Source organism: Chrysemys picta, chromosome 6, assembly GCF_011386835.1.
Source record: "Chrysemys picta bellii isolate R12L10 chromosome 6, ASM1138683v2, whole genome shotgun sequence".
Classification (NCBI taxonomy): Eukaryota; Metazoa; Chordata; order Testudines; family Emydidae; genus Chrysemys; species Chrysemys picta.
The window spans coordinates 61,639,180-61,651,861 of NC_088796.1; positions in this window are offsets into that span (position 1 = coordinate 61,639,180).

A 12,682-nucleotide genomic window follows, 5' to 3' on the forward strand; every position below is an offset into this window, starting at 1 on the left:
GTGAGGTCGATATAACTAATTTGCTCAGGGGTGTGGAAAACCCGCGTAGTTATACTGACATAAGTTTAGTGTAGTGTACTGCAGATCACGGCAAAGACAGCTTTGTATATTCTAGTGAATTTAGCACTTTGCAAACTTTCCAGATTAGCAGTGGGAATGATATTCTCTGTTTACTTGGAAGACAAGTAGGATGTGAGCAGCAACACTGCAAACTCCCCCATACTGCTCCTGCGAGGCCTGATTCTCATTTATACTAATGCCTCTTTTCACTTGCCTGGCAGTGTAAAGGTGGGTGTAAGTGTCATTTACTACCATTTTACAGCCTTTTACTGGGCCAAAGGTGTACAAAGGGGCCTTATGAATGACAATCAGGCCCTCAACTCTAATGTACAAGGATCACCTCTTGGGCATCTGAGAGCCATTGGTTTCATGACCACTCAGTTCCTGCTGCCAACAAAGTTGCAACTATTGCTAATAATGGTGGTGATTTTTATAATGTGACTAGCAAAGGCACAACATGGTAGTTAAGCTTGAATATAATATTGTGTACATTTGCTGCCATCTACCAACACTATTAAAATGATTTTAATACACTTTTACTAAACATGCTAATCATCAACTGTAATTAGTATCACATTACCAATGCTTTATCATTTTTATGGCATCAGCAATTAAGTATGTGTTATAAATATTTAATGATACAAATATGCAATAAAGATGAAGAAATACAGTTTTATCACCATGCACTAAACTTATTAGGATGGGTACTCAAATCAGCCCTTGATATATCGACTTGTGTCATTCTGTAAATGACATCAACACCAATAAAGCCACGATGGAGCCCAACAATGTAAAACATCACAAATATTTCATTCCAAGAGCTTGAATAAAATATTAGAGCCATTCCTGGGTTAGCTGTTGCTCTGAATCCATGAGCTTGAAGTAATGTATATGTTCTTCCCAATGTATGTCGCAGTCTGATTATAAGCATATAAAACATAATTCAAATACCATAACACATGAATCCCACATGACTGGTATGTTTTACACCAAAGTGTACATTTCAGGGGGGAGGGATAGCTCAGTGGTTTGAGCATTGGCCTTCTAAACCAAGGGTTGTAAGTTCAATCCTTGAGGGGGCCACTTAGAAGGATCTGGAGCAAAATCAGTACTTGGTCCTGCTAGTGAAGGCAGGGGGCTGGACTCAATGACCTTTCAGGGTCCCTTTCAGTTCTATGGGATGGGCATATATTATTATCATTTGATGTGATGCTATTAATATATGAAGCTCGCTTTCCCTGTTTAATGGCTCAGAAGACCTCATGGTATTAGAACAAAAATTTATTACTTCAGTAATTACAAACAGTTATGTGATCTGATTTAAGGTGATGTGTATATGTACAGAGTGGAAGATATGTATATAAGTACATTACACATAGTGAAAAACAACTCTCTTACTATCAAAGTTGGGGAAGGAATCAATATTTGGAGGGGAGAGAGATGCTGCTGAATTTGTTTTGCTGATTTCCAGGGATGGTGATAGGATACATTTAATAGCTGGTGGAAGCTGTCACTACTTCAAGAAGGATCAGTTAGATGTAACAACTCAGTTCTGAAGAGTAAATACAGTGTCTGGCTGAGCAAGACAAAGTGCTGTGCCAGGTGTTTTGATATGATAATCAGCAGTGATGGGTGAACCAGAAATGATTCAGCTCAGATACCAAAATCTGAATGCTTATCTAAATTTATCTGAAACGTCCAAACCTCTTTCATCTTACAAGGGCAGTTTTTCTCACTAATGGTCCTAGTTGGAAATCAGATGCACAGAGGAACATACAAAAATTAATTAAATTTAAATTTGCCACCTTTTTTTCATCTTCAATAACTTTTAGGTTAAGGCTCAATTCAAGTTCTAGGAGAAGGTTTTTTATCAGTTCTTATTTCCTCTGTATTTTTAAACACAAGAATGATTGGGTCTTGCTCAGAGGAGATGTTTCCCTTGGTGACAAGCAATGAAGATATGTCTTCTCCTTCGATGTGGACATTCAGAAATGATGCCTCAGTGACTATAGATGTATTGGCATGGTGGCTCCAACAGATAGAAGGGCCAGATGTACCTGTGAATACTACGTATGTCTTTTACCTCCATATCTCTATTATTTCCCATTTAAAAATATGCAGCATATTCTGTTTACCCAAGAGAAAATAAGTGTTCCACATTTCATTGGCATGCACACTCTATTTTGCTTGAATTCCAGACTTTGCAGTCACCTAAGTAGGCAGTGACTGTGGGAGCAAATAAGAACACAGACAATGCATACAGATGAATATTTCCTTATGGTATAATCTTGCTGAAGAGAGAGTGTAAGGAACACATGGAGAAATCTTTAATGCAAATAGTAAAAAGCAAAATATTTTATTTATTAATTACCACGGAGCACAGGTGTGTTGTGACTTGACTTTTGCTCTGATCTCCTCTGACACTTGATCTTAAACTACTAATTTTTGGACAAGAAATGCAACTGATTATAAAGGTTTCCGCATAGTTCCAAGGGTGAGAGAATGGAGATTTTATAATAAGCGTCCTTTAAATAATTAAAATGAAGATTCTGCAAATGACCTAAAACAACTGAAGTATTAACAGTTCAAGTTAGTTTCAGATGAAACATTGTCTTAAATGCACCAGCTAAGCTAACAGGCTCGAAGGAAAATCATGGATAATATACACTGCTGTTGATTTGCATATATCTGACCATCTGATATCCTTCCTCATAGCGTTTCTCTAGAGCCTGGGAAAATGGATGAGCCTTGCAGCATGCCCTGAAGGTAACCAATTCTGGGCTATGTTGGGCCCAGGGTAATGTCAGAAGCTGGAAACATGTGCTTCACTACTTTTCCTACTTTGTGTTTTGATCATATCCAGGCAGAAGAAGACTTGCTGGCGTAAAGATAAGTGGCGGTGGTAGCACAAAAAGAAACTGACAGGTGGGAACAGAGATTCTGAAAAGGTGAGGCATAAATCAGGTGCTTGGATACCATGGTGATGAGCATAAGTATGTAGAGTAATAGAGTGACATGGGGAATGGAGTGAGACTGAAAGGGGAGAGAAGGTATGAGTGAATAAAGAGAATGAAGGAGAGTTTTACAGAAAGTGGAGAAAGGAGAAACAAAAAGATGAATAGAAAATAGAAGGATGGACTGAGGAAGTTGAAAAGTAACCTGGAAATACAACCTAAAAATTGATGCAATCACATAACTGTGCCGAATATCACCATCTAATTCACTTGTGACAGCAATCAGCAGAAAATATGTTAAAATCAACTTAAAAAAAAAGTTTGCTAGAGATGCCTCAGAATGTATTGTTTTGGGATGTCAGAGATACAGATCCTGAATATTAAACTGAATTGTAATTGCATCGATCCAATAGGACTGTATCAAGCCTATTTTCTATTTCAATCTATACAGAGATTTTAAACATTTCATTATTGTTATTATCAAAATACTAAATATAAAAGTTTAAAAATGCAGCATGGACAAAAAATGTAGGTCTTAAGCTACAAAAACACATCTATATTTATCTCTTTCAATAGGCATGTTTTGATACAGCATTCATTATTTATTGTGGGAACATGGATTAAACTATACTAGGCTTTCTGTACTTTCAAGAACTTCCACTGCTATCACATTAAAATAACAAAGGGATAGTTGTGGACTTGGGCATGTGAACTGAGTGGGGTGGTTGCATATATCTATTCAACAGCAATATCAATTTCAAAATCTTTATTGGCATTGCAATGGAATCCAGTGTTGCCAAAGTTAATATATTAATACATCAAATACTTGCAGGTGTATGGCTGGTTAGCCCTTGACTGGCCATGTGTGCATGCAAATCCCCAATGCTGCATGCTCACTCATAGCCTGGGTTTTGTGCTCTTCAGTCAGACACGCACAATTTGGTGTGCACGGAAATATGTGAACAATACAGTAGGTTATAAAACTCATGTGTTTCCTGTAGACAATTTTGTGAGGAAAAATCCCCTTTCAAAAAATTTTGACTAAAAGTTTTGGGGTTTTCCATGGGAAGTTTCACTTCAAAATTAAAAGCTTTCATGTGGTTTCAATTCCAATGACATTTCAAAAGGATACATTTTATTTCTCTTTGAAAGGTCAAAACTTAACTGTTTTTTTCAGGTTTTGGAAACTGGAAAAATTCAGTCTTCCATTTTTGGATGCTCTCTCTCCTCTTTCACCCCCCCCCCCTCGCCTGGCTTTCCCTCCCTTTGTAAATTATTCCCCTTTTTTTCTCTGGAAAAAGGGGAGACGGTTAAAAAAGTATGTGAATGTGTGGGAAAAGCACTTGTTATGATAATGAAAAAAATAGTTTCAAAAGAGAAAGCTCACTAGTTCATTTATTGGCTTGAACTCCATTCCCATAGAGAAGATTCTGTGACATCAAGTACAGCTACTTTAGAGAGGCCCTTTGGCTACTGCTTCTACTATTTCTGTCATTTTTGTTGCTATGTCATTGTGGAGCTGTTGAGCAAAATAACATTCTGTAGAGCATCAGCATGTCATTGTTTGTTGCCACCCTGGGAAATCCGGTGATACTGAACAACTGCAAGACAAAAAGCTTTCTCTGTCTTCTACCTCCACTAAACAAACAGTGCAAAGGACAACCTGTTCTAGAAAAGACATAATCCAGAGAATTTGAAGGTGTTACAAAAATAATAGATGTACTGGCCAACAAAGTGCTTGTAACTGTCTGCTCCCAGCCAAAACAATTTCCCAGCCCCAGCTACAGAGTAGGGCAGACCATGTGATTGTGACTAATGGGAGGGTGGGGTAGTGACTCTTGTTTAGGCCTGGAGCCTATTGTGCAACCACGGTTACAATGCTATTTGAAAGAGGATTGCTATTAATGTGTCAAAGCCAGAGAGCTGAGAAATATGAATATAGTTTGTGCTCCCAAAGCCTTTACTTTTGTATTATATTACTGCCATCTTCCAGTTATTTCACTTTATGCAATGTATACAGTTACACTTTTAAGCCTTTCATGGAACAAGCCTGACTGATATTGATGGAAGTGGTATGCATGGAATCAAGCCACTAGGTGACCTAGAGATTGTAACATCACATTCTTATTATTATTATTATTATTATTTATTTTATTATTTTAATATATATTATTTGTATGCCTAGAAGTCCCATTCGGGGACAGGGTCCCAGTCCCTTGGCCTAATGCAAGGTTGATGAACCAATATTAGAAAAAAGATTTTGGCTACAAAGAATGTACTTGCTTCTTTCCCCAATTTGTTTATATATATTTGCAGTTTCCTTCCACTGTGTGTGACATTTCTGTATGTTTCCTTCTGGAAATGCATCCTGCTTTGCATTTACCTATAAAATGCCTACACCAAAACCTTTGGTTCAATAAGACATTTATTGGATTTTATGATGAAAGGTGACAATTAAAACTGAACTAAAGCTTGATAACAATGGAGTGCAGTAGTTACATTTCGCAGTTAATTGGTTAACATAGTTGGCCATAACTATGGTTTCAGGAACTGAGCATATGCACTATTTAGCAGGCAATAACCGTTTTAAAAAAGACTGACAGGCCCAAATGTCTTCTCCCCATCCCCCAACCTCCCCAGCCATTGAAAAAACTATGGGAAGAGTTCCTTAGCAGTATGGAGAATGTCTACTGGGGCAGGATGTAGGCACGGAAGGACAGGAGATCATGCAGGAAGGCCTCTATTAGTAAATAAACTTCAGTGCTTTCCCTTCCTCCCCCCACCCCGCAACCAAGTTTACAAGTAAGGGAAGAGGGAGTATTTGGGAAGCAGGAAGGCAGGGGGACAAGAGGAAATGAAACAATCCATGTTATAGTTATTGGGAATGGATCAGTAAGGGACAGAAGCAGCAAAAGGGGCCATGAAGCTGGCTTAACTGTCCTGGAATGGATTCCTCCAGTATAGAGGGGGATCTCTAAGTGTTGTGCAGAACTGCCACAGAGACTTTATGGCATCCCTGCTCCCAGGATAGAGGGCATGCATGGGAATAAGGCAGCATGGTTAGAGGGATGCTGTATTCCAGCAATCACCAGCTGACACAAACAACCCCTTGGTGTCCTAGGCAGCCAAACATAGCTTAGCGCAGCCCTCAGGTTGCTCTAAATTTTGCTCTGAACTGAAGCAGCCCCATCTGGCCCCGGATCAGGGGGAGACAAAGCTTGTCTCATTTGCCCCATGCCTTCCTCTTTCTCCCCCCTCAGTTCTGCACTGAGCACAACTCTACAAGATCAGAGGTTCCAGTAGCCTTTTAAGTTTACTTTGACATGATGGGTCAGCTTGCGTTAGTATGAGCCTGTTTCAGACAATGTTATACCATTAATTCTTTTGCTCTGGTTATTACCAGAGGATTTGCTGATGGTAAGTGAAGGCTAAATTCTCAAATTATTGTTGCACTTTGTTTGTGTGCCTAAATTTGCACCTAGCTGCCCATGCAAGAAATCAAGCACCCAAGGTCCATTCAAAGAGAATTGGAATCTGCCCGCAAAACATCACATAACTAATTCAGCACTAAGAATTGTCTGGATGAATCAGTTATCCAGAAAAAGCAATAACAATAATAATAGCTCTTCTTAAATGTAAATTTCAAAGTGTCTGTACTCAGGTGGGTATAATTATCTATATTTTACAGATAGGGAAACTTAGTTCCAGACAAGTTAAGGATAGGATTTTCAAATGCACCAAAACACTTGGGTGCACAAGTCCGAGTGAAAATCAGTGGGGCTGTTGCTCCTAAGTCACCTAGATATTGTTTTTTTAAAACCATCCCTGCATGACTTGTCCAACTTCACTGAGCAAGTCAGTGCTGGAAAACAGGTCACTTAATACCTAGTCCAACCTCTGCTCTGTCTATTGGATAACGATGCCTCCAGGATTTGTAATATAAATACAGATTTTCAGTTTCACAATGCATCTCATTTGTATATATAACTACTGTAACTCTGTTTGAAAATCTGATATTTGTGCCTACACGTAGCCAATTAGATGCTTGTTAGACTCTTTAAAAATGAGGCCCAACTATTTGTTTGTGTATACTCATGTTCAAATATTCCCTTGAAGGTAAACTAACTGCTTGCATATGTTTGCATATACCAGACAGACTTAGAATAATTCATAAGCATCTAGTTTACATGTTCACACATTGTTGAGTATTCTTGCTTATTGTTTCATATTTAGGGTCAGTTTAGAGTATTCATGCTTATAAAGTACTTCAATACACTGAGTACACACTGTGTGTATGTGTGTATGTGCATGTGTATCTATAGTGAGCCTAGCTTTGACTAATGACTACAAAGACATTTGACTAAGAGCTCGGATAATTCCTGATTAAAACTACTCACTGAAAATCTTTCAAGTTTCCCTGAAAAATTAGACAGGAAGCACCTAATTACAAGTAATGCTGGTTGTTCAAATTTGTGCATACATATTCACGGGTATTCTATCACCAATCCACAACTTTTCCTTTAAAATGTGCAATTTTTCACATGCAAACACCGGTGACTGCAGTGCATACACTAGTCAAATGTTTCGGATGCTAGCTCTGTGAATGTAATGATTGTGGGAGTTTGGCTCATAAGAGTAAATAGAGTCAGGAAATTGAGACTCAGAAATTAAGGGATAATTTATTTCATTAAAACATGGCGATCAATTTGATAAAATGTTTCTGCCATCATTTACCTCTTTTATAAGTGTTACATCCCCTACGAGATGAATTCCAATGTTTGATTGCAGGTGGTTGTAAAGGGAAGGTTGAATATAGCAACTTACAGATATCTGTCAGCAGCTGAAAAAAGTCCAAGTTTATTTTCTTTGAAAGAGCCTGACTTTCTTTTTTTCTAATGAGTGCAGTGTTCCCAGTGGAGCCTCATTGATGCAAATCTGTCAGTGTAAATGCTTTGAGCTACAGTGGCAGCAAAGTCAACAAATAGCGAGTTGACATTCAGAAAGAAAATACACCTGTTTCACACTGGCTGTGATAAACTGAGCAGTTGCTCTACAGTTGACAGGTTATTTCTGATTATGGCAATGTCAACTCAAAAAAGGACGCACACACACACACACACACACACACACACACACACACACACACACACACAAATACCAAAGGGAAGAGCTGTCAAATGACCAATTTTCGAATCCTGTTTACAAAAATGGAATGGAACTATTAAAAAGCAAGTTGATTGAAAAAATAGTTTCAACAGTTTGCAGCTCAGTTACAGTGTTAATGAGTACATGTCAGCCCAAATGAACACTTCCTGCACAAAGATAAGTAGAAAAGTTGGGGGGGGACCCCAGTGAGATTTAATGCATACAGTTTCTGATCTGTTCTCCCTTGTCTGGAGAAGGGAATGCAGGCCTGGTCTGAAGAGGGCAAGGAATATGTCTTCTGAACCCCAACATTTTGTGCACGAAAAACTGTGATGCAAATCTATAAGCCAGATTGAGGCTGCTAAATATTGGATCCACATCGTGTATCTATTTTAATTTGTATATTAAAATTTAATGTAAACTATAAGCAGTAGACATTTTTGGGGGGAAATAGTTCCTTTAGTTAGACAGCATATTCAGTATCCAAGCTTTTGTGTGGATAGGACGCAGGTTGAACAAGAAAAATATCAACGCTCCCCAGGGTTAGGCGACACATGATTTATTCTCATATTCTGGTATATCTCTGCTAGTGTAAAATAAATGTGGCAGATATAATGCTAAGGACACTAGTATGGCTCAAATGAACTAGTCTTCAGCACTACGCTGTCAGAGGTAATGGACACTCGGGATTTTGTACAGAGCTCCGGAAATCTCATTCCAACAAACTAAGACTTACTGGGTTATAACCTTCAAAAGTCAATGTTTTGCCGTTAAAATAGACTTTTGCTATTGGAAAAAATGAGCAATATTTTGATCTGCACATTTTCAGCAAAAAGTTGTTGAATTAGCTGAAAAATTCCTATCTTATATTTGGAAAAATATTTGTTATGAGTGATCTACACTGATATTTTTTAAAAAAGGCTTTGGAGTGATCAGAGGAATTTCTGGGGTATAATTATGTTACAAAGAAAGCTGCTTCATTGAAAGTATTTCTTAGTGAACAAAAGTGTCATGGAGAGATAGCAGCAGCAATTTCCATCAAAATAAACCAGAGAAATATAAATTACAGTGGCAAGGAACTGAATAACTCTGCCTGAGAAGGGATTTTACAGATGCGGGCTCACTATCAAGTACACTAAACCCTGACTGAGAAAGCTGATTGTGCTATATATCCCACATGCACAACAGCTGTGCAGAGTTATATCAGGCACTTCAGATCCAAGAGTGGATAGAGAGCAAATAAATATATACAGAATGATGAACTTATCTCTGCCTTTCATATAAGAACAATTCTTTATGCAGTCTTACATTACTATATCTTAAAACTGTATGCTCCTTTGGATATTTGTTGCTTAGCAATGAGAATGTGTGCAAATAGATGATGTCAAGATTGGTACCAAAACTGTAAAGTCCATGTCATTCCTTGTATTTTTTAAATCAAAACAAATTATTTAATTGTTCCTTTATTTATAAAAGGAAACAAATCACATACTGCTTATCCAGGCAAAACTCCCACTGAAGTCAATGAGACTGAAAAGGCTCAGAGTTGGATGCTTGGAGCAAGATACTGATATCAATAGACTGACACCTACATAAATGACCTAAGTGCACCCACAACACAATGATTTCAGCTTTTGGAATCAATCTTTTAAATGTTGGCCTGAGTGCTCAGTACTGCCTGCCATTGTGAGTCTAGGAAGAAAGTGTCAAAAAGTCTCACAGGAAGCAGAAGTGGGGGACAGAGCAAATGTAACATGTTCCTATCATCCCAAGGTACCTGGGATGCAGCTCTACATGGGCAGGGCTCCACAGAACACAAAAGGATTGTTTGATAGAGCAGATAGATAAGAAGGGGGCAAACATTTACAAAAATATTTTGAAACTTTTCCCCATTTTTGTCCAGTGAATTAAAGTGAAGGTATGATAAAGCCCACCCATGGCAGCAAAGCTAGTCAGTGGATAAGGGAGCCAGAATGGAAGCAGTTTCTCTGCAGTGCTGGAACTTTCTTCTCATGTCCATGAGGTTGGGATCGCTGGCCTCATCTCTTACATGTCCCCAAACTAGAGGAAAGTCTGCAAGGTTCACCTCATTGAGTTTCTGAGCTTTGGTCCCATATTGCAGCTTTTTCAGCTTTCAACCTAATCTCATAAAGCTGACAAAAATTAGAAAAGGTTCTTCCTTTTTCCTTATGTCTTTGTGGTTTTAATTATTTAGAATCCTGAAATACTTCGCTGATGGAACATTTTCCTTTTGATCATTTACTCCCTCAAGGAAGTACCTCACAAAAGAAGTACCCAAAGAAGTGGACAATGAGCTTTTATAACATGGTTCACAAAATGGTATGTTTAGTTATACTTAATTATTTTTATCAGTAATTGCCTTATTTATTGAAGAGGAATTTTCAGTCAAACTGTAAGAAAGAGCAAATATATTCCATGCTAGTGCCAATCAAATGCCCAGAAAGAGAAAGGTATTGTAATCTAATTGCTTTGGGTTACTCCATGTCTAGCTAATATGGACATTTGAAGTCCCTACAATCTGACTTTACCTGTAATTTTATACACTGTCATAGAACTAGTCCTGATTTGGGAAAAACATCCCTATTCATGACAGCACTTATGCATTTGCTTAAAGTAAACTTGTACATAATTCCCATTAAAGTCAATGGGACTTAAGCACTTTTAAATGCTTTTCTGAAATGGAGTCTGACTGACAAATTGGGGAAATCATTCTATCTATTTGCTCTAATAGCCCAATAAATATGTTGAAAATGTGCTTCATGTGTACAAAAGCTATCAGGTCACAATAACAAACTGTGCTTAATGTTTGTCAATCTGGTTGATAAAATATTCTGACATGCCATAATGACATCCCAGTTCATTAAGTCAAGTCTCAAAGTTTCTCTTTTACAGTATTTATGAACAGAGCACTGCCACATGTGTGTGTATTGTATCGTTCCTGTCTTGATCAAAATACTGATGCCACACTGCTAGGAAATGAACTATTCATAAATAGAATATTTGTTTGTGATAGATGATCAGAGAAGGATTAAAATAAACATTCACTTGTTTTTCAAAATATATTTTATGTAGTTTTCCACACTGGGAAAAGGAGCTGGATTTGCAAAGTTGAATATGAAAAATGCAGAAAGGACAAAGGGAGTGGGACAGGAGCCACTGGTCACCTGACCTGTGTGTCAGGGATAGTTAGGGGGGTCTGAGTATAACTGTCCCTGGAGAAAGAATTGTATTCAAACACCAAAATCAATGGATGTCAAAAGGCATTGGTAAGCATGAGTTATGGTATAACTTCATAATTTGAAACACAAGATGACAACCACAGTGCTTGCCACTAGATGATACAATAATTCCATGCTGGCACTATGTGAGCATCAACCTTCTGAAAACATGAAGAGTTTTGCCCTTTTTGATCCAAAGAAAGAGATAGCAATATAGTCTCTCATCTTCATACATTCACTCCTCTCCCCTTCTTATCATCTAGGTGGCTGATTTGAATACACAGATGTTTGCAGAAAGAATAGACTTTAATTAAGAGGTGAAATATAGAAAAGTGTGTAGTATCTGGTGTGCCTGGCAAGTACTCTAAAGACGCTATTTTTTTAAACAAAAGCCCTAGTATGATTGAATCTTTGTTCTTGCATTTATAGAATTATAGAAGTACCTTTATCAAGCTGTATTATTCACTGACTTGTCAGGTCATTCCTGGATTTGTGATCCAATTTTGTATTCATCTTTGTGAGCTGTAATTCAGAACCCTTGAGTAAAGACCTAGGAATAGGAAGAATTATATAATGTAACTTTTCAGGACACTCTGCCTTAGAAAGAGAGAGAGAATCAATGAACCAGGAGCACGTTTTTCTGGGAAAATATTTTTATTTTAAAACAGTTCTAGTGAGTCTTTAATGGTGATGGTTGGATGCTATTCATTGAATATGTTGTTCAGCCGAATATAATTACATTCATCAAATGTATTATTGATGAGTATTTTTTTTCCAATACTCAGCCAATTCTAACCACTGGTACTTTTCAAGACTGAGAGGATGGAATGGAAAACAAATGCATAAAAGGGGTGTGAACTCAGCTAAACAGATTCTTTGTTTTTTTTCACCAAATATTTGTGTGAAATGTTTTGAAGTAGTGAGGTCTTGGGACTATCACTGAAATCAGTGGGATTACTCACAGGAGTAAGAGCTGTAGGATTCTGCCCCAGTGGACAATAGGATAAACTCCTTTTCTGATACAGCTTCCATGCTTTCTTTTTTGTTGTTGTTGCAAGGAGTGGGAGTAATTTATACTCTGTTTCTCAAATATACTCAATAGGCTAGATGCAACAATAATGGCCTTTGGGTAGGCCCAACTTTATAAACACTCCAAGTACTAAGCTCCTTTAAAACAAATGGAAGTTCCACACGTGGGGCTTTTGTAGGACTAGGTAATGCATGCAGAGCTAGTCAAAGTTTTGTAAATTTTGACATTTTGATTAAATTTCAAATATCAAAATT